The sequence below is a fragment of the Sus scrofa genome, chromosome 8 (assembly GCF_054392235.1).
Source record: "Sus scrofa isolate SSC_HxYL_T2T_F1_AM1 chromosome 8, Sscrofa_HxYL_maternal_Yorkshire_Landrace_v2.0, whole genome shotgun sequence".
NCBI classification, from domain to species: domain Eukaryota; kingdom Metazoa; phylum Chordata; class Mammalia; order Artiodactyla; family Suidae; genus Sus; species Sus scrofa.
In genome coordinates this window covers 115,325,870-115,348,885 of record NC_139390.1, presented here as the reverse complement: position 1 = coordinate 115,348,885, position 23,016 = coordinate 115,325,870, and the positions used below count along the sequence as shown (strand labels likewise).

At 37.1% G+C, this 23,016-nt stretch overlaps 2 long non-coding RNA genes across 3 annotated transcripts in view; both read right to left on the bottom strand.

The window, feature by feature from the left end:
- Nucleotides 1-23,016, bottom strand: part of LOC146400994 (uncharacterized) — a 172,889-nt gene that overhangs the window by 13,137 nt on the left and 136,736 nt on the right. The window lies entirely within an intron of this gene.
- Nucleotides 1,599-5,572, bottom strand: LOC146400996 (uncharacterized). The gene is made up of 2 exons (XR_014813145.1): nt 2,347-5,572; nt 1,599-2,055 (listed from the first exon to the last, which is right to left on the bottom strand). It is a non-coding gene; the product is annotated as an uncharacterized LOC146400996 (long non-coding RNA).

Sequence of the window (23,016 nt, the reverse complement as noted above, 5' to 3'; positions counted from 1 at the left end):
GAACCTCCACATGCCCCAGGTACAGCCCTAAAAAGATGAAAAAAAACCGAAACCAAAAAGAACTACAATGAGTTACCGCTTTACACCAGTCAGAAGGGCTATCACTAATAAGTCTACAAATAAGTCCAAATAATAAATGTTGGAGAGTGTGTGGGGAAAAGGGAACCCTCCTGCACTGTTGGTGGGAATGTAAACTGGTACACCCCTAAAACTAAATATAGTGTGGATGTTCCTCAGAAAACTAAATATAAAACTACTGTATGATCCATCAGTCCCATTCCCGGGTATACAACCAGACAAAACTATAATTCAAAAGGATACATATACCCCTATGTTCATTTCAGCACTATTCACTATAGCCAACATATGGAGACAATCTAAATGTCCATTAACAGAGGAATGGATTAAGAAGATGTGGTACATATATACAGTGGAATACTATTCAGTCATAAAAAGAAATGAAATAATGCCATTTGGAGCAACATGGATGGAACTAGAGATTCTCACACTAAGTGAAGTAAGTCAGAAAGATAAAGACAAATACCATATGATATCACTTATATGTGGAATCTAAAATATGGCCCAAATGAACCCATCTACAAAACATGAAATAGACTCAGACATGGAGAACAGACTTGTTGTTGCCCAGTGGGGAGGGGGATGGAGTGAGATGTACTGGGAGTTTGGGGTTAGTAGTTGCAGACTATTACATTTCGAATGGATAAACAATAAGATATAATACAGGGGACTATATCCAACCTCCTGGGATAGACCATGATGGAAAATAATATAAAAAATAATGTGTATATATATGAATGACTGAGTCACTTTGCTGTACAGCAGAAATTGGCACAATGTCATAAATCAACTATAATTTAATTAAAAATTTAAAAACCCTCTAACTCAAAGCATATTAGATAAATAAATTAGCCAGCAGAAACTTAACAGCCACTGTTTTTGGAACTGCTGGTTTGAAGTATATCCTTAAAAAAAGTCTAAATTTAGCAAAAAAAAAAGTTAAATGCACTAGAATAAATTATTTCATGAACCAACTCATAGTGTCTGATTTCCTACTATTAGTTATTATTTTTTAGATACCAAGCTTTAAAATAAATTCTAATATATTCTTTTTTTGTTGAATTTTGATAGAATTCTCTATGCCTGACTTTTTTAGGAAAAAAAGAACTTTTCTGCTCTGAGAGTAATATATAATAAAAACCTTTCATGATTTTGAGAAATGTTAAGCATAAAATTAAAATTATGGCAGTTCTCAATGTAATTATACTGAATAATCACCTCATTAGTAGTGATTATCTGGATATTAATAGAAGTTCCTGACCCACAGAATCTTTCTGCAAATGTTTGGTATGATTTGCAACAATGTGTTACAAAAATGTAGCTATATATTTTTTACTTTGCCTTAGTATTGAAGGCGTAAGTCCCATGAAGATTTATGAGATAATGATATAAAATTTATTGAGTGCCAGTAATCTTGTGTGAAGGAATTCCACTGATCTTTTTACTTCTGGAACCATTCTGATGCATTGTAACTAGGAGTGTGTGTGTGTGTGTGTGTGTGTGTGTGTGTTTCTTCATCATTTATTTTCTTTGTTATATTATTATACACTGAATCAAATTACATACTGAAATGGATACTAGCATTAGGAGAAGTACTATATTTTGGTGGTGAGTGATTTTGTACAATATAAATGGTTGTTGGTAATTTTAATGGTGTTATTTAAGAGTTTTCCCATATTTGAAAATTAAAGTTTTCAAATATTGAGAAGGAGAATTTTTTTCCTCTTTTCTATTGCTTGTTTTATAAAAAAAAAAAAAGCCACTTTAATAATCAAAATTTCTCTTTGCTAACTGCCTTGGTAGAAATAATTTAGAAAAGAATGTGAGCCAACATTTTGTCTACTAAAAATGTTTTCCCCTTTTTATGGGCAATCATTTTTCATAATTTAAATAATTAAGCCATTAAGTATCAAATGGGATATTTTTTGAAGTTGAGAGTTAAAAACTAAAACCCACCATTTGTTAGCTAAAAATATACTTTTTTTTTTTTTTTTTGTCTTTTGTCTTTTTGTTGTTGCTATTTCTTGGGCCGCTCCCGCGGCATGTGGAGGTTCCCAGGCTAGGGGTTGAATCAGAGCTGTAGCCACTGGCCTACGCCAGAGCCACAGCAACTCGGGATCCGAGCCGCGTCTGCAACCTACACCACAGCTCACAGCAACGCCGGATCCTTAACCCACTGAGCAAGGGCAGGGACCGAACCCGCAACCTCATGGTTCCTAGTCGGATTCGTTAACCACTACGCCACTACGGGAACTCCTAAAAATATACTATTTAATTCTTTATCCTCTGCTCATAAAAACAGTTCTTCTGCCTTAACCAATATTTTAATATACTTCTTTATGTGTTATTATTAGTCATGGCCAGAATTGAATATGAAATTCACAGGAAGAAAACAACTAAAAAGCAAAAACATCTAATTTTCTCATTTCTAAAACATTCTAAACATATATTTGCTAGAAGCAAAAGCCAAGAATGAAACTTTTTTTCTTTGAAAGTTGCTTTAAAAATGTTTTTATGAGTCAAATTTAGTACTTTGAAAGGGTCCCTGGAATAATTACATCATACCTGCACCCTGGAGTAATCCTTAGGTTGGGTGAAATGAATCCTTGCTGTGTGGAAAGTGTTTTGGAACAAATGCGTTAGAAAGATGCATTTCAGGGAGATAGCTGGCAAAGTACCTAGCATTATACAAAGCTTCTTGTCAAAGGCATTTTTATTTTGCCAGTTCTATCATATAAAATTTTAAATGTCTCTGCAGAACCAATTCATTATATTTCCCCATATTTTTTCCTTTACAAGCTGACAAGAATACCAAAAGTCTCCAAAGTGCCTACAAAGTCTACAAAGGGATCATCTACAACACAGTCCTTTAAAGGCAGTTTTACTGAAAATTACGTAATATTCTACCAACCTTAGAAATCAATCTGACTTAGGAAATCATTCCGTAGCAGAACACTCTTTATTTATGGTGATAGAAAGTCTCTGAGCTCCCTTTCACACCTTCCAATTTCCAGGTTCTTGTGACATTTTGGGAGACAACCAATCAAGAATTAAGTTCAATATTGGAAATCTAAATGGGGAGTGCCCAGGAGAGCCTTTTAGGTAGGAATCAAGTCACTTCAGGAGGAAGACTTTGTCTAGACAATTTGCAAATGAAGCCAGAGTGTCACAGGCTGTTCGTTTTCTTTTGTTCCAATGATGCAGGAAATATGAACCAGTCTTAACCAATTCAGGAACAATGAGCAAAACATCAAGTTGTTTAAGTGTTCTTTTTAAACAAGGAAGAGATTACAATGCCAGAAGGGATTCTACCAGGACAAAACTTTGCACATTCTAGAAACTGCTTGCAAAGCAGCTTTAGAACTTTAGGGATTGTTATATACATTTATAAATTAAGGTGAATCATAGTTCTATTGACACAGACAATTTGTCAGCATTTAAGAATTAAGACTTTTGGCACACTCGAAATAAAAACACAAGTTGCACTCTCTGAAGTGGAAAGTTACAATATCTGATCATTGATTTTCTGCCTCTTTTTGGAAAGAGACTGAAGTCAGAGAAAAGCTGCAATAGAAACATCAGTTATCAGGAAATACATTTAGTTTCTCCAAGGGATGAACACGTTTCTCTCCAGATTTGTGTTTTCTTACTTACTTTTAATGTTTAAATATTGATTTATTGTATTTATGTATTTTTTAGGGCTGCACCTGTGACATGGAAGTTCCTGGTCTGGGCTAGGGGCCAAGTCAGAGCTGCAGCTGCCTGCCTATGCCACAGCCACAGCAACACCAGATTTGAGCCACGTCTGCTACTACACCATAGCTCATGGCAATGCCCACTGGATCCTTTAATCCACTGAATGAGGCCAGGTTTCAAACCTGCATCATCATGGACACTAGTTGGGTTCTTAACCCACTGAGCGACAGTGGGAACTCCAAATATTTCTTTTAAATTAAAAAATAGATGTGTACTCAAGTATGCAAATAGGCATGGAAAAATTGAGTAGAAACTACATAGAAAATTAATATTCTCACAAAGTTGCAAGAGACAAAGCACAGGGATCCCCTCATGCATTTATTGGTCATAAGAGTTGTGGCAAAATGTACTTTGAATTATTGGTCTTCCTTAACATTTTCTAGTCTTTCGTTGTTAAAATTTTTTTCTGGAAACAAACAACTACAACAGAAAAGCTATCCAAACCCAAACTCTGATTAGTCTGACAATGTTCCTTAACTAGTATTTTGACCACTATTTAATGCAATATTAAATAATTTTCCTTTTTACAGCAGGTTTAAATTAAAGATTGGGATTCATAGGAAGCAGTATTTTCTTTATTTTGATTATTGGGATGTTTCAGAAGATTTTCATATTTATTGGATAAGTATAAGAGTCATTTCAGAGAAAAGTACTGCCTTTGATCCATAGAAATCTACATGTAGCCTTTTATGATGCTTAATATGCTGCTGCAATTCAATACCCATAAATTTTTTTTAAAAAAACAAAATATTTGAAAAGGGGAATGAAACCTTGATATGACCCTCCATTTCTTTCATTTTATATATAGAGAAAAATGAGGCCTCTCCAGACATTTTTTTCTTGTTAAGAAAAGGAAAGTTGAGGTCTCATTCAAAATGCACCAGATCCTAAGATTTAAAGCAGATGCTGAGGAAAAACAATCATCTAACCAACCAGTCCAAGACCCTCTGTGAAAATTATAATGATTATTTACGGCTGTGTCAACTTAACGTAAGTAGCTTATCTCTCAAAACCAATTTCGTTATCTAGAAAAGAAAGGCAAATAATAATGAAATCTCCTTCACTGGATCATTGTGAGGACTGAGATAAAAGAGAGTAATGTAAGGTGTGTATATGGCACGGGCGTTACCTGCGATGATGATGATGGGGATCACGGGGAAAAAAGGTTATCTGGACTCTATGTGAGGGCCCCAGTCTCCACTTTCTTCAATTCCTTCCTTTTTAATGCTAATTAATGACACAACAGAAGGTTCTTTGAGAAGACGTCCTTATTTTATTTATCCTCCTATATTCCACAATGAATAATCCAAGTGCTACCTACAATGGAGACTTAAATTATAAATACAAATGTGCCTTTCTGCTAGCTTAAAAATGTGACTATATTTCCTTGGACTGAATTGTTTAACCATCTACCCTACAGCCTTTCTCTATTTCTAGTCTATTATTTTAGCCACTTTTCATACCTATTTAAAAATTAATTGTATGTCAAAGTTTGAAGAAAACAGAGTTTGTTCATTGTATTTTCTATATGTGATTAAGTGCATTGATTGCATTTTTAACCCATTTGGCTGCAAAGCACATGTGTGCTCTTTGATCAAGGCCAAGTGAAAGAGCTGCAGTTGTCTGGATGAGACTGCATGGCACATGTAGACCTTGGCTTATTTTTATTTTACTTTGTTTTATTTTATTCATTTATTTTTTATTCTTTTTAGGGCCATACATGGGGCATATGGAAATTCTCAGGCCAGGGGTCAACTTGGAGCTGCAGCTGCCAGCCTAGGCCACAGCCACAGCAATGCAGGATCCGAGCCACATCTGGACCTACACCACAGCTCACGGCAATGCAGGATCCTTAACCCACTGAGTGAGGCCAGGGATTGAACCTGCATCCTCATGGATACTAGTTGGGTTTGTTACCTCTGAGACACAACAGGAACTCCCAGAGGCCTTGGCTTATTAAAGTTTTATTCTTTGGATGATTTTGTCTGTCCTCAAGCTGATTAAGTTTAAATATTGAAGAAATAAATATTCTAAATATTTTGTTAGCTTCTTACTGTATAAATGATAAATATAAAAAAGCTATATCCTACCTAGAGTTTAGGTAGGGTAGTGATAATTAGGAAAAACAATTCAATGAAAATGTACTTTTTAGTTTATTTATTTATTTATTGCCTTTTTAGGGCTGCACCCATGGCTTATAGAGCTTACCAGGCTAGGGGTTGAATCAGAGCTACAGTTACCAGCCTACGCCATAGCCACTGCAACATGGGATCCAAGCCTTGTCTGTGAGCTACACCACTGATCAGGGCAACACTGGATCCTTAACCCAAAGCCAGAGATTAAACCTGGGTCCTCATGGGTACTAGTCAGATTTGTTTCCACTGAGCCACAACGGGAACTACGAAAGTGTACTTTCTAAATACAAGCTGATGCACTTCATTATGTGTACGATATGACAGTAGATTGTTCAATTGACATTTTTGGAGTGTTCCCAGGTGGCTCAGCAGGTTAAGGATCTGGTGTTGTCACTGCTGTGGCTCAGGTTGCTGCTGTGATGTGGGTTCAATCCCTGGCCTGAGAATTTTTGTACGCCTTGGGCTCAGCAAAACAAAACAAGACAAAAAAAAGACAAAACTAACATTTTTCATCTAAATCCCAATACGTGACTAAAATCGAATGTCCAATTTCTCTTGCTCTTCCCTTCCTGTTCTCTAACACTTGCCATGTGCAGTGATATTGTGGGCTAAGAAACCTTAGGGAGGAAATAGACTGTATATCCACCAAAAGCTATTCAATGGTTTACTAACAGCAACAACAACCACAGGATAATATTTACCGGGTGTTTTCTGTAAGCAAAGCACAGTGAAGAGTTAAGGAGACAGAAATTTAATTTTCATAATAGTTTAGTGATATTATCCTCATTTATACATATGAAACTAGGGGGTAGAGAGATTAAGTAATGTGTCCAAGTTCACACAAACTGTAAATTGATTTGCAGCTGGGCTCACATCCAACCCACAAGGACCAGCCGGTCTAGTAATTGAGATAAAACATGCACTTGAAAAGATACCACAAAAGGTCCAGAGGGATTTTGCTTAGCAGTGTCTCCATTGCTGGAAATATCTATCCAGAACACTTTAGTCTTGGAATGCTATATTGGACAATTCTTCTTTCTTTCTTCTTATTTCTTTGTAAATATAAGACTATAGAAAATAACTAAATGAGAAATATATATTTAGTAAATATCTGTGAATTCTGTTTGGAGATTAATGATGTCTTCTGGTCGATCTCAATGTAGAGTGGATTTACAGCATAGCGGTTAAGAGCAGGATCTTAGAATCGGTCTTAGAAGTCAGTCTTGGAGTTCTCATTGTGGCTCAGTGGTAATGAACCTGACTATTATCCATGAGGATGTGGCTTCGATCCCTAGCCTTGCTCAGTGGGTTAAGGATCCAGTGTCGCCATGAGCTGTGGTGTAGGTCATGGCTTGGATCTGGCATTGCTGAGGCTGTGGCTAGGCCGACAGCTACAGCTCTGATTTGACCCCTACCCTGGGAACTTCCATATGCCACAGGTGCAGTCCTAAAAAGACCAAAAAAAAAAAAAAAAAAAAAAGTCTTGCTTGGGCAAGTTACTGAAGCTTTATGGGCATCAGTTTTCAATCTGTAAAATGGATATAATAATAGTAATTACTCACAGAGTTGTTATACAATTAAATCGAGTAATAATTCCTGTAAAATGCTCAGCACAGTGCTTGGCACGTAATAAATACTCAATAGAAATTATTGAGTTGCTGTTATGGTATAATCATTATTACATCTAGGTAAATTATAGCAAACATGAAGTCTCATTTTTCTTAGTGTTTTCCCCAAGGTTTTTGGAAACCATAGTGGATGCTCTCTTTTTTTTTCTTTTTTTAGAATTCCAAAACCAATATTTGGAATATGGTAATCCTAGTGACATTCTTTTGTTGTCCTATGGCTTTCCTGGTTAACATCACTTTTCTTCCCTTTTGCCACCGACCTATTATCCTCTCTCGTTTCCTGGGGGAAAAACAACTCAATAATAACAATAATCATAACTTCTCTCTGCTGCCCATTCTCATCCAGAGTCTAGCATCACCATCTTGGCCACACTCTCCTACTGGTGGCTTTTGAATTCTCCCTCTCCTACCTCCTCAGATGCTCTTCATTTCACACAGTGATAAGGGAGAAGTGCCCATGGGAGAGCACAAGGAGTGCTGAAGTAAACTAGAGAAGGGAGAAGTTATTTCCAGTTGGGAATTGTAAGAAAGGCTTCATGGGGAGATACATGTGAGTAAAAATGGAAGAGCACTGTGGAAAGTGGACATAGCAAAAGCAAATAAGCTGCAGTACATGGCACCTTAATAGTTACTTTGGAAAGAACATTTTCCTGTAATTGTCAGGCAATCCTATTGATTTTGAGTGCTATGACTCTTTAAAAAAGATTGGAAAGATGATCAATTGTTATTCCCCATGGAAATTGTACAATTTATAGTCCCATCAGCTTGGGATAAGCTAAGGGTTGACTCTTGGCAAATGGTTTAATATTAATAGCTATTACTATTAGTTTTAATTAATATTTCTATACTATTAATATTTACACTATGAATAATACTACTATTCCACTTTCCAATTGCAAAATGATTTTATGTAACATTTTGTTTGATCTTTAAATATTGCCATGGAAAAGTTAGGTAGCTAAACATCATTTTGCTATTTGATAATGAGGAAACAGAGGCTACTGATATAAAAAAAACACACTTGGCTATGAAATTACAGACGTGAACTCAGGTGTTATGATTTTATCCTTGTGTTTTATTACCATCCCTCTGTGATAACTCAAGGGTAAACAGTCATAGGAAGAGTCTGGGGTTTACCAGATTGATCGAACAAACACATGCGTGGAGCCCTACAGTAATTCTGACACTGCACTAGCCATGGGAGCTAAAACTGATCATGACAGATGAGATTCTTACAGGCGTTAAGCTTGTGAACTACTTGGGAGAGAGCATAAACGAAAAGCGAATTAGTACACAGGCCATTTATAGATTGTGGTAAGTGTTATCTAGGAACTGGAGGAGGCCATTCATGGTAGGATGATTAGATGGTCTGGTGACCTTACAGTTAAAAGATGAGAATACACTGCCATTTAAAATGCACGTGGATGTGCCTTCTAGGCCAAACTGAAACTAGAAAGGCTTGGATATAAGAGGAGACTTGTTATCAGAAAACAGATACCAAGCTACTACGGATGGGTTTGTGGGGAAGGAGGAAGGAGAGTGATTGGAAGTTGGAGAGTAAACAGGAGCCATGGTATGGAGTAGGTAGAGCGGGCCATTTCGGAGGGTCAGTCTAGCTCACAAATGCATCCTTAACTGCAGCCCAGACTCAGTGCACAAGGGAGACTCTTGGCAGCCACACTTGTACTCCACTTCTCTGGCCTCATGCAGTAAACATTTATTGAATATCAGCTATGGGCATTGTGTAATAGGTAATCAAACACATGCAGTTGCTGCCCTTATGAGTTCTGCAGTTCAATCTAAGTGTGTCTAGACCCAAGCAAGCCCAATTAGAGCTTCTTATCCAGGAGCCTGGAACTTGGCCTAGAGAGGGATTCAATTTCTATGTGACTGAAGCTATAACATACAAACTGGGAACTGCTGAAAATCGAATTCTGCCACATAAACTGGGAAGTCCAGAGAGAAGAATGAAGCACATAGAAAAAGATAATATTCTCATGATTATTAATAGGTTTACATTTGTGGATTTTTGTCCTTCTGGAGGCTGTGCTGCATTCACCCTCTTGTTCTTTGAGAAGCCCTGTAACACTGTAATAATATTCCTCACTTCCCTAACATGTTATTAGCTATTTTGTTGTTGTTGTTGCTTGCAATAAAATAAATTTAATTAATATTCTAGACTGGATAACTAGGGCAGTACAGGCTCACAGGAAGAAATAGGCTTTAGGCTGATGGTTGAGAATTGAGTAAAAATTTATAATCTTAGAGGGTAAAAGAAACCTCTTCATATGGTTCACAAAAACTAAAGTCTTGAGTGGAGGGAAACAATATTCAAAGCAATAGAGGAAATATTCCATGGAAGATGATGATGCTAACAATACTGAAGGTGAGAGGATGACATATGTTTGCTAGATTGGGAATAAATGTACCGAACCCCCTTGAAGCATCTGTCTGTCTCAAAATTCAGCTAACCTCTCCAAATGTGGGAGATGCAAAATCCTAAAGATCTCCATAATTATATTTGCTAGCAATAGCAATAGCAATTAATAAGCCTAGAAATACCTTCCTCCTCACTTTTGCTTTCCACGTTTTGCATAAGTATATCTTATTGTTAGCACCTAATTTGCACTCAGAACCCTAACTGCAAGGGACTCTGAGTAAATGTAGCTTCCAGGTTTCTAGATAGTAAACATTGACAGCTAGGAGGAGGGGACACATTCTGAGCAGCCTGGTCCTTAGTATTTATCATCTCATGGTTGAGGCATTACTTTCATGGTTGAAGCATTACCTTCATGGTTGAACGTTCACTTGGAAACACGATACTTCATATTGCTAAGTCTGGACAAGCAGAAGGTTTGTTTGAGATCTTTTGAGGTTTGAGTTAACCTACATTTTTGGTCACATAATTAATTGCTTACAGCATTTAAAAGTAAGGTGGACTTTATAAGAAGATTCTTGTAAACAGAGTGCAGAAATGACTCAGGTACCTCAGAGTCATAAACCTGAGGTTGGTGTGGATGTATTTTCCCTCCAGGCTTCCAAAAACTGTGTATCACCTACAAGAAGATATCTAACCTCTTTGGGCTTCTCAGTTTTTTTTTCCACTATAACAGGAAAAATGGTTCTCGTCACTTCCCTGCCTCTGGGGATATTGTCAGAATTAATGAGACACCAGGGTGAAAGCTTTCCACATTTTTTTTCCCCTCAGAGAATGTTGGAATGTAAATAAAAGTAATATCTCTATTTTGTGAACGCTTTTTCCTTCTGCACGTCTTAATAATATTCAGAAGAGATTTTTTGAAGCAGCAGCAATTACCGTAGGTGTTACATATAATAAAGGAACTGTATCTGCCAGGAAAAACAAAGGAGGAACCAAAAGCTTGAGTCAGAGAAAATCTGCTCCTGGCTTACTCTTTAATGGAATCAGTAGGAGGGCTGGGATAATCGCAAGTAAAATATTGCTGTACAGAGCGCATATGAAAGTAGGAGGACAGACTACTAATTGAAGTTGCCATCCTGAAAGTAGAAAGAAGAAAAGAGATGCTGACTGCTGACATGTTGCTGAGATGTTTTTAGTCGTACCAGAGAGAGAAAAGAGGTGGAGGTTAAAATGCTGTGGATTAGGGTTGAACCACTCAGCAATGAGAATAGTCTCACTGCTCATTATATCCAACTGAAAGTTAAATTCTGATGGGATTAAAATGTTCTCAGCAGGATCTTTAATTAATTAGCCAATGAATTGTTTGTTAACACAGGCAAAAATGTACTATATCATTTCTGTCACTTTCACGGAATATAATCTGGTTTTGATTGATGTAATGATGTCAAACATACACATCCAAAAAGATTTATTTTTTTCCACCCGTGGATGACAAGTTTCTAAATAAAACTATTCTCAGGGATAGAAAATAGCCTGCTTCTCTGGTGGGTTATGTGTCTAGGCACAGCTTCGCTGGGCCCTCAACCCAGGGTCTTATAGTACTGCAGTCAAGGTGTTGGCTGAGCTGCATTCTCATCTGGAGGTTTGAGTGTTAAAGAATCTACTTCCCAGTTTACTCAGAATGTTTCAGAATCTCCTTGTGGCTGTAGGATGGAGGGCAAGGGCTTACTGTTGGCTGTGAGCTAGAGATTTTCCTTAGCTCCTAGAGGCAACTCTCATCTCCTAGAACCTGCCTACAGTTCTTCACCATGTGAACTTTCCCAGCCTGGCTCCTTAGTTCATTAAACCAGCAAGGAGAGTTGCTAGAGTGACATCCCATCATCATAACATATTCTGTTGGTTAGAAGTACATCACAGACCCTACCCATACTAAAGAGAGGAATTTATAGAAAGATGTGAACATCAGAAAGGGGGATCATAGGGGCTGCCTTAAAATCTGCCTCAATTGGTAAGGAGAAAAATGTTGAGGCTATTATGACTTTGAAAATTTTTAGGATGATAAACTGAACCTGATCTAATCCCAGCAGACTGTTTTGCTCTGAATGTTTTATGCTTGAGTCATTTGCTTCATTTATGGATTCAGTGGGGAAGGAAACCTACACACAGTGTAAGGACATAAAGTCAAGAAGGGTGGAATAGGCTCAAGTGGGAGATGGAGGATGAGTCCCAAAGGAAAACTTGAGCTGTTGATACTATGGAGGAAACCAACCAATGTCCATACTATGTTGTTTATAAGATATTTATGTGTGTGTGTGTATACATATCATGTAGTATGTATATAAGTAGTTATATGTATGTATGTATGTACAAATATGTATACAAATACATAAATACTATATGATTTGTGTTCTATTTAATAATATGCATTATTATATATAAAAATAGTCAATGACCACCTTAATTGTGATACATTTGTTTATACGTAAATGTTATATTATATATACTAATATACATATGTACCATAAAATCTCTACATTATACACACACACACTCTAAATATTTTAATTGGTATGTTTCACTTTTTTTTTTTTTTTTTTTTTGCCATTTCTTGGGCTGCTCCCACGGCATATGGAGGTTCCCAGGCTAGGGGTCTAATCAGAGCTGCAGCTACCAGCCCATGCCAGAGCCACAGCAATGCAGGATCCGAGCCGCGTCTGCAACCTACACCACAGCTCACGCAACGCCGGATCGTCAACCCACTGAGCAAGGGCAGGGACCGAACCCGCAACCTCATGGTTCCTAGTCGGATTCGTTAACCACTGCGCCACGACGGGAACCCCCTGTTTCACTTTTAAAATAGGAAAAAATAAACATTTAAAAAATGTTGTGGTATCAATCAGGATTTTACAATCTTGGCTACGAATTTATAAATTTTAAAAGAATAGGAATAAATATGTATTTAGATAAAAACTTTGTCTTTGGGCCTTGACAAATACCAAGAAAGCATGAATTGCTAAAATGAGGCCAATTACACTTTATGTACCCAAGTAAATGATACGTGAATCTAAATACTTAAATTTAATAGTGGCTTAACAATGCTTCAAGTAGGCACACTGAGCATAATTTAGTGGTGTTTCAGAGCTGTTTGCTTATCTCGATTTTTCCCAGGCTTTTGAGAATGGAAAATAACAAACTCTAAATGTCAATTGTATTCTATAATATTAATTTGAGAGAAAGTGTTTTCATTCATTATTTTAAAATCGAGTCAATTAAAAAAGAAGCAAATGGAAATTAAAGCCATCGTTTCAAATCATAGCGTGGAAGGAGATTTCTGAGGTAGGCAGAGAAACAATGACTGAATTTTGAAGAACGACCATTCTCAAATGGTAGTGATTATTGACAGAAACCATGTAAGGGGAACCATGTAAGGGGGAGGAATTCTGTTGGTTTGTGTTCTGTTCTCTCCCTGCTAAGCCTGTGCAAATTTTCTGGTGATCATATACCTGTTCCAGTAAGAATTTTTTTGTTTTCGTTCTCTACCTCTCTCCTTCCTAAAGTGCCAAGTTGCTTTAGGTAGATTGAATATAGATAGTTTGAGTTAACGATGGTAAGGAGGATTGTGGAGAAGGTGGGACAGTTCAACATTCCACTTTGTTTCCTTCTTCATCTCAAGCTTAAGCAGAAAAAAACAAAACACAAAAACAAACAACCAAAACAAAACCTTTCATTAAGAGGAGATTATAGAAAGATGCCTGTCCTGCATGGCTAATGCGAATGATGGCACTGACAGCTGCTTTATAAGAGCAAAATAATTGCTTTTTAAGTCCTTTTCTCTCCCTAACAAGTATACATACTTGTTCTGAGATTTTAAAAGATCTAGCCTAGTTTTGAGCCCTTTGTCAAATGAAGAAGGGAAAAAAAGTCTGGTTAGCTGGGGTCAAGGTCAAAGGAGATATGCCTGGCTTCCACATGAGTTCACATACTAAACAACTCCTTTTAAATTACTCCTGTTCAGAGAAATGATTCACATACAATTATTTGATGAAATGCTTCAAACAACAAAAATTGGAATAGAATCAACCTCTTTAATATTTTCAGTGTCCTATTACTTCAAATATTCAAACTGACTATGAAAAATATTTAAATAAATGAATAATTAATTTTAAAAAGCCTTGAAATAGTCTAAAAATGAGCCCTGGAGCACAACTTAGGGAACAACCTGCATTGGCTGACCCTAGCTTGTTATATAACACTTGGCTTATTTAAACCTGGAATAGTCTGTGTTTAGACACCATGTGTGCAGTTCTTTTTGCCAGGATGCTGATGGTGTAGCTGTCTTTCATTGGGCTCTATGCTGGTGGCCTCCAGGTGGTTGAATGCTTCTGTCTCATTTGGATATGCTTGTTTTACAATGCCTAAATAGGTTATTTAATGAAGGATTACAGAATACAACAAAATATCTAGTTGAGGAAAACTCGAACAACACTATGATAAAGTATATATAAGTATTCCTATTAGTTAACTTAAGCATACAGACAGTTGTGAATATGCATAGTTGTGGTGAATGTGGGTCTTTTTATGACTACAGCTAAGCAATACGTTTTCATCTTCTTAATTCTTCCTGACCTTTTTCATCCCTCACCACTTTTTGCAGACTCCTCTCATACTTTGAAGACCCTTCCTCTCGGTCTGAGTTGCCTCTCAGCTTTCTCAAGCAGATTCCTCCCCTTCCATGGCCTCTGAATCAATCTTGTTTCTAGGAGCAGAAAAACTCAGCCTTTAAGCCAACTTCCAAATCTATCTCAAACAGTGACTACTGGTTTTGTTCTTTGGGTTATGGCTTATGGAGTCTCTGGATTAGGAAAAATCCTCTCAGAACACTATTTAGAAAGAGAGGGAGAGAATATACTCAAGTTATACACAAATAAATACTTTTAAGTATAGTCCTACTGTATTAGAAAAGCAGATAAGTAGACATTTGGTACAGAAGGAAGGCTAGTGAGTTGTGGTTAGGTACAGGACAAGGATGCAGTTCAAAGTACCTAGTCAGAGATGAGCCAGTTTATGGGGGTGCAAAGTCAAGACAGTAGCAAGAGGGAACCATAACTATATAATTATATAGCTACATGAATATATGAAGTTCTAACATGCCTTCTGGACATTCTGGTGGTTTCCTGTGCAAAAAAAATCCTTTTTGACTTCCTTTGTTAGAGCAGGCAGAGCAGGTGACTGAGGGTAAAGAGCAGAGGTGGGAGAGTGAGGAGATTCAGCTGAAATTCTTAGTGAAGACTTTTAAAGATGTATAGTCCCAGGTCTTGTCTAAGGCCTTTGAAATAATTATGTGCCTTAATGCTGGATTAAAAGTAAGCCGCTCTCTCAGAAAACTTTGGAAAGGAGAAGACATGATAACTGTATTCAAATAATTAAGGATTGTCGTACTATTCAGAAACATAAGGACTGTAGTTCAAGATTCTAAGGGGACAGAGGCAGAAATTTTGTTCAATAGAGACTTTTCTGACAATGGAAGTGTTTTGAAAGTAGAATAGGTTACCATGTCAGGCACCTTGTGGCAAAGTTCAGAAGCTCTGTGTCCTTTTGTCAGTGAGGAACAGAAATTCATGCATAACCAGAGGCTTGAAATGAACTCTAAGCTTCTCTCCTGCTCTACTACTTCTAGGGTGGATATTCCTAATCAAGACATCTTATCAAGAGGACAATGGTTTTAAAATATTTTTGTATGAAAGAAAATGGTTTTATAAGCACAACCATAAAACATGTTAGAATAAATAACACAACTAAAAATTGCATACTTTCATTTTGATTTTTAAGTTGCTCTGGTGGATTCTTCTGGCTTCACATGGTACATGTAAGGACGGTATGCCTTAGAAAAGGAGTGGCGGGGTTGAATAAAAAAGTAGAGATTTCTTTATTTTTAAAATCTAATGTTCCAAATGATGTTTTGTTTTATTGAAATTTGCAGAAGTTTAGTTTTCAACTCTATTATAAGCCATAAATTCAGTTTACCATTTCACGCAACATAGACATCATGGTTTTTTTTTTTTTTTTTTTTTTTTTGGCATGAAGCATGCCTATAGTGGGTAACGTAGAAAAACTTGGAAATGATTACTTCTCTTTCTCTCCAATGTTGACTGTTAGAGATACAGCAAATACTCTTTAATTAAGACAGACCCTTCAAAACAAATCCCTTTCTGCCTGAGTTGTAGCTTTTGGAAGATAAATAATTGAACATAGTCACTGATGACTAATATATATCACTATATATACCAGAAATATCATGAAAATGTTAATTTAAGCTTTACAAGATGTTCATTTCTAAGATTTATATAATATCTTTTTGAATATATATTCAATCATTGAGCTCCTCTTTCACATTCATTCAAGCAGTATTTGATCTCCTACAGCCCTGTTTTAGATAATCTGAGAAATATAAAGATGTATAAAATAAGGCATTTTCCTCCCTAGTGGTTACAGTATCAGAGTGGAAAATAATACAACTGCATGTATAAGCACATTAATAGTGGTATAAACCACATATTCTGGAGATCAGAAGAGGATCAGACCTCTTCTTATTGGGAACACCTAGTTGGGCTTCATGGGGGAAGTATCATTTGACTGAAGCTCTCAATGATGAGCAGGATTTCATAAGTAGAGATGGGTATTAGATTTTTATGTAATGACATTGAAAAAAGCAGAGGAGAGAAATGTTCAAGAGATAGCAATTCGTTCAGCTTAGTTGGATTTTCTACAAAGGAGTAGTAAAATGTCTGAGGGTAGATCTAACATATGCTTTCAGCTTCAGGCTAAGGGGTTTGGAAGAACAGGATGATTGAAATCGTACTTTAGGAGGCTCATTCTGAGAACAATGTTCAGGGGGAGAATTGTGAGGTAGAGTGAACTTTGGGGAGGCTATTGTAGGGGTACCAGTATGAGGAAAATGGCAGCAGAAATGGAATGGAAGCACTGGGTAGGAAAAATATTGGTTAGAATTAATCTATAGAATTTAGTGCATGGGGTTGGGCAGTAGAAGGACTTTGGAGAAGTTTACAATAATTCTAAGGTTTTAGTTTGGATAATTAACAAAACACTAATAATTTAATAGAAATAGTGAAGAAAGACAAAATGTTGGGTTTGGGTTTGTGAATTTAGATGTCTTGATTTTGAGGTGCTGATAGTGTATCCATAAGACAAAATTTAAAGCAGAGGATAAAGCAATCATGTCCCTGAAATAAGATCGAGGGCTGTATCTACCATAAATTGGGTAAATTACTTTATCTCCCCAAATTTCAGTTTCCTCTTCTGTAAAATGGGGATAGCTTTTGCACCTCATCATAGGTTTGTATGTGGATAAAATAATTTATGTAAAAGTCTTCTCATGGTACTTGGTATAATGTGACTCAATAGCAGTGAGCCATTTTTGCTCATAATATTGTTAGAAGGCAGGAGAAAATGTGGGTGTAGAAATTGTGAGAAAAGCCAGCACTAAAATTATAGCTTTGTGTTATCTTTGAACCCTGACTGGTTGATGCCATTTTAATGGATGAAAAAACAGATGGTCACACCTTGGGAAAGTGTCCACAGTTAGGAGATGGGAAAGAAGAGGATTCATTAAAAGCATCAGAGAAAGAGTAACAGGAGATACTGGAGGGAAAACTCTCAATGTCATGGAATCCTAAACGGAACGATTCAAAACGAACTGGTAAGACAGGTTCTGAAGGGCTGTCCTGCCTCTGCATGCCATCCCTGACAGGCAGTGGCAGACACTGTGTCAAGGCTCCCTCTGCTCAGAGGTTCACCTCCAGCTCTCCCAGTGCCATCACTGTCAAATCCTGTCCCATTTTGTTAAAATCTTAAAAAGGATGTGGGTGGATAGGAAGCTATTGAATTATTTAGGTTATTGGTATCATCAGAGGAATATGTTTCTGGATTTTAGCTTTTATTCCTAAAAACTATATTTAATTGGTGACCTCACATTCTGTAGCATTGATTATGCCTGCCATTCACCACCTTGTACCTAAATGTCTTAAACATCTGAGCTGAGCCACATTACAGGCTGAGAATGTTGAAAGCCTTCTACAAACCTTCTAAAGCCATCAAGAGACTAGAGCATTATTCCTATGTTTGTTGAAAATGAATGTAATATTAATACTCTGAAGCTGATTGATATTTTGCCCTTTTAATGCATTTTTACTTAGACTGGTTAAACCTATCTTTAAAACTACTTTATTAGGTAGGGGAAGTAGGGAAGTATTATATTTCCCTACTTTTTATGCAAGGAATCTGAACTTTCAAAATGTAAAAGAGTGAATACATAAAAAGATTTGGGGCATGAATGTAATACCTAGTAATAAATTTGCACCAAAACACACACTGGTCCATTCCCTTCTTTATTAACTCTTTCTTTCAAAATCTTTCCCTGTGTTCTCATTTAACAAGATCCTTTCTTTCTTCTAATATCATTCTTTTACTTTTCATTCCTCCTTTTTTTATTAATACCTTTCATTGATACCTCATATGAGTAATTATTTCAGGCCAGAGGTATGAGTCCAGGCTATATTTTTTATTTAATGTGAAGAGGAATGATGAACTCTGTATACAAACCTGATTTCGGCTCTGATAAAGAAAAGGCAGAAGACAAAGGTGGAAAAAGAAAACAACAACCTCATGATTAGGGGTTCAGCAAAAGCACTAGATAGTCTTGGTTGTCATGGAGACCACCACAGCCACTGCTTTATATGCAGATAATGCGCAGGAAGGGTAGACAGGAAGATTAGCTATAGATACAATTCTTGAATACTGAAATGGTAGCAATAAAAAAGCTCCTGGCCTCGGGAAGCAGGAAGAACTAACACAGGTCACAGCAAGAGGAAAGTCAGAAGCCAAGGTTGAGGGAAAGGGTTTGGCTGGGAAGCCCAGACAGGCAATGTCTACAGCAAAGCTTGTATGGTAGTCATTACTGTTACTTCCCAAGTATTTCTGGCTCTCTTCCTCTAAAGTACATGATAGGACTAATACCTCTGGCAGCTTTGTGTGTGGGAGGAGCCAATGACTACTTCTGGCCAATGAATTATGAGCAGAAGTAACATGTGTCATTTTCAGGCCTAACATTTAACTGCTGAATCAAGATCCTCTAGAGCTCTTTTGCCTTTCAGCCCAGTGATTGGTAATGTCTATTAGCCTGAGTCCCTGAGTAACCATGATGAGGTGAGCCTCCCAGCTGACTCTCAATGGGCATGCAGTGTGAGGAAAAAATAAGCCTTTATTATTTAAAACCACTGAAATTATTTTTTAAATTATTTTTATTTACTTAATTAATATTTTTTTTTTACCTTGGTGCCACTTATCTTGTCCTGGCTAATACAGCTAACGAATGGTAAGGGTAATATTGGCAGGCAATATGTGAGAAGTTCTTCCCATTATTTATTTCTGTGTAATAAACCACCCCAACCTTAGTGGCATAAAATAATAAGTATTTTATTATGCTCATTAATTCTGTGGTGTACAAATTCAGAAAGGCAAAGTGAGGCTGGCTTTCCCTTGCCCCACAATGGCTGGGATGACCAGGATGCCCAGGGGTTAGAATCACCCAAAGACATTTTCACTCAAAGCCCAGCACCTGGGCAGGATGGCTTAAGGACAGGCTAGGCCAGGTCTGTTCACAGGGGCACTTACCTAGGTGTGACCTCTCTGTGTAGCTTGGGCTTTTCACAGCATGGCAGCCAGAATGTGAGAGAGGAAGCATTCTGGGAATGGCCATTCCAGAAGACCTGTGTGGAAGGTTCATGGCCTTCTATTACACACAGTGTCAGATCTGTGCAGTCTATCAATTATGAGAGAGTCTTAATAATAACAAAGATTCCAGTGGCAGGGAGATGGGGAAGAAAGTGTAGAATTAGACTTCATTTTTCCATGAGAATTTGTAGCCATTTGCAAAGTCATTATGGGAGGGCAAAGAAAAGCTTTTGTAATCATGGAAGGAAACTAATATGCAATGTGCTCAAATCACACTTCAGTTCATAGAAACAAGATCCTATCTCTGCATAGTGTTCTACAGCTTAGAGTACACTTTCATATGCCTTCTTCATGTGATGCTCCCAAAAATCCAAAGCGTAATGCAGGACTATTATTTTTAAGCCCTAGAGTATAAAAAAGAGAAATTCTGAGAGGAACCAGAACTAACTAAATGCCATAGCACTTAATGGATAGCCATTTAAATCTATTTTCTAATATTTCAAACTATACCCTACACCTTATTCTGAATTAAAAAAATAATATTGAATGTTTACTAGTTATGAAACACTCTCTTGGGTGCTGTGTCTATGCAAAGGTATATAAACTATCTTTGTGAGCTAGTGGAGAGGACAAATTTGAACACAGGAAATAAAACAATAAGAACCCAGTGACAAGGATGTGTAGAGGATGGGGCACTCAGTTTGGACTGTGAGGACGCAGTGTTTAAGCTGAGCCTTAAAGAATGAGAAATATTTAGATCTGGTGGGAAAGGGATGACCAAACCACTCCAGCATAAGCAAAGGCACAAAATGTGAACTTACACATTCAGAGTTCCAGAAAAACAAAGTATGGCTGGAGTATAAAGTAAAAAAAATAAAATTGAAATTAAAAAAAAAAAGAAGAGATGGAATCTAACATTGCACATTAGTCAATTCACCTTAAACTGTCTGAGGTCTCCCTATGATGCCCTTATTTTGAGAGTTATACAATAGAAAATATTAAATATTTCTCATATATACATCATTTTCCATCTCTTGAGTGAGACTCGCCATCACTAACCTCTCCATGGCCTCTTAAGGTTCTTCAAAGTCATTTCTCAGTTGATGGTTTCACACTCATTGAATGCTATTCTCTTTGGATACAAACTGCTTGTCCTTCCGACAGTGTCTTTCTTTATTAGTCATTTACCTCCTCGTACAGACTAGAGCAGAAATTAATAGTCATTTAGGTGGCCTTGAAATTTTCCAAAAAACTCTCTTGAAAGACTAGGAGGTAATTATTACAGGAACAAGTAGAGAATTATTAACTAATTTCATAGAGTCACTCCTACTATGATCTAACTCTAAAATAACATCGAAAAAAATAAAGCACACATTCCTTCTAGGCTGGTTTCCAAAAGGATTTTTTCTATTCAATTCTTAACACCCATCTCTAGGCAGCTCCCTCTGGCCCCACCCTTAGCTCCTGCTTTCCTCTCCTCTCTCAAATTACTCAGAATCCATTACCTATTTGTCTATTTCCTGTCACTCACCATTAAATGCCCTTCTGGTTACAGCAACAGGGATTAAAAGCTTTGCACTTACAGAAAAATATTATCTCACCAGGATTTTGCTATGAAACTTTTCATGACTACTAGAAGATAGCATGAAATGATTAAACAGAAATTAATTTGAACTACTGTTGCTAAGGGGTATTTAATGTATTACATTGAAAGTATAATGGCACTGAGCATATGGATCTGATTTCATTTTATGCTCCAAACAGGAAATTACTTTCTTGCCTAAAGGCGTTTAAACCCTGTGAAGTTCTCACAGCATGGGGGAGAATATTGGTCCTGCAGAGATAATGCAACAGTTAAAGCAGAAGACACTGATCCTGCCTGAAGAACAAGACATCATGTGACATGGCCGGCATGTTGATGCATATACGATGAGTGCAAACCCTTCTGTAGAAATCAGCTGGTTCTGAGAAAATCAACAGGTACAGTATCTGACACATAATAGCAACTAAATAAATATCAGAAAAACCAATACTAAAAGGCTGTATTTGGGGCAAGTACATGAGCATAATTAAAATCTATTCACGGGATTTCCCGTTGTGGCTCAGTGAACCCCACTAGTATCTGTGAGGATTTGGGTTCTATCCCTAGCCTCGATCAGTGGATTAAGGATCCCATGTTGCCATGAGCTCTGGCTCAGATCCGACATTGCTGTGCCTGCGGCATAGACCAGCAGCTGTAGCTCTGATTCAACCTGGGAACTTCCAGGAACTTCCATATGTTGCAGGTGTGGCCCTAAAAAGCATAAACAAACAAACAAAAAACTATTAGTAAGAGCCTGAAAGAAAAAAAGATATCCCAGACCCAACTTAGTAGGACAGTGAACCACAAGTGACGTAGAGAAATAGAATCTTACTCAACATTGTAAATCAACTATACTTCAATTAAAAAAGAAATAGAATCCAGCCCAGCAATAAGAGTTTTAAAAAATCATCAAATCCTTTAGGAGAACGCACTAGTATATACTGTATGTAGAGTATACATAAGGTTGCCCCTTAGATTTGGTGTATTACTCATTACAGAGTATGGGTTCAATTAATTAATTAATTGTTGCTTACTTACACCACAGCTCATGGCAATGTGGGATCCTTAAGCAAAGCCAGGGATTGAACCCGCATCCTCATGAATACTAGTTGGGTTTGTAACTGCTGCGCCATAATGGGAACTCTGGTTCAGTTAATTTAAATAAAGATTTTTGGTCATTTTCATTAAGTTCATAATGAAATAACTCATTGTGTAACATGGATTCCTAAATACTATCTGGCTCTTAGAGTTAAGTGACTCAGATCTGGCTATAAGAGTTAAGATCCTGGTGATTTGTTTGGCAAGACCAGGAGAGAGGAAAGTAATAGAATTAAGTCTTTATGCTGCATGAAATTCTGTTAAATTAGAGAATGACTGGAGGCTTAGAGAGCACAAGTAGCTTGACCAATGTTATCCACATGTGAAGAACCAGTCTCCAGGAATAGGAATGGGATCTGTTTCTAATGCTCAGGCTGCTTCCATTATTTGGTGTTGCTTCAAGTTTTGGAAATACATCATGCCTACACTTGAGCTTATTCAGTGTATAAGACTCTGCTCAATAATTTTCCTCATGGATTGAAGCAGAATTCTTGTAGTTGCTCACTAATTTTTTTTTTTTCTGGACATTGGCCCCTTTTGATCTTTAGCTGCAATATAAATATCACACTATTTTAAAAAAATTTAAACACTGTGATGATAGGAGTTTAC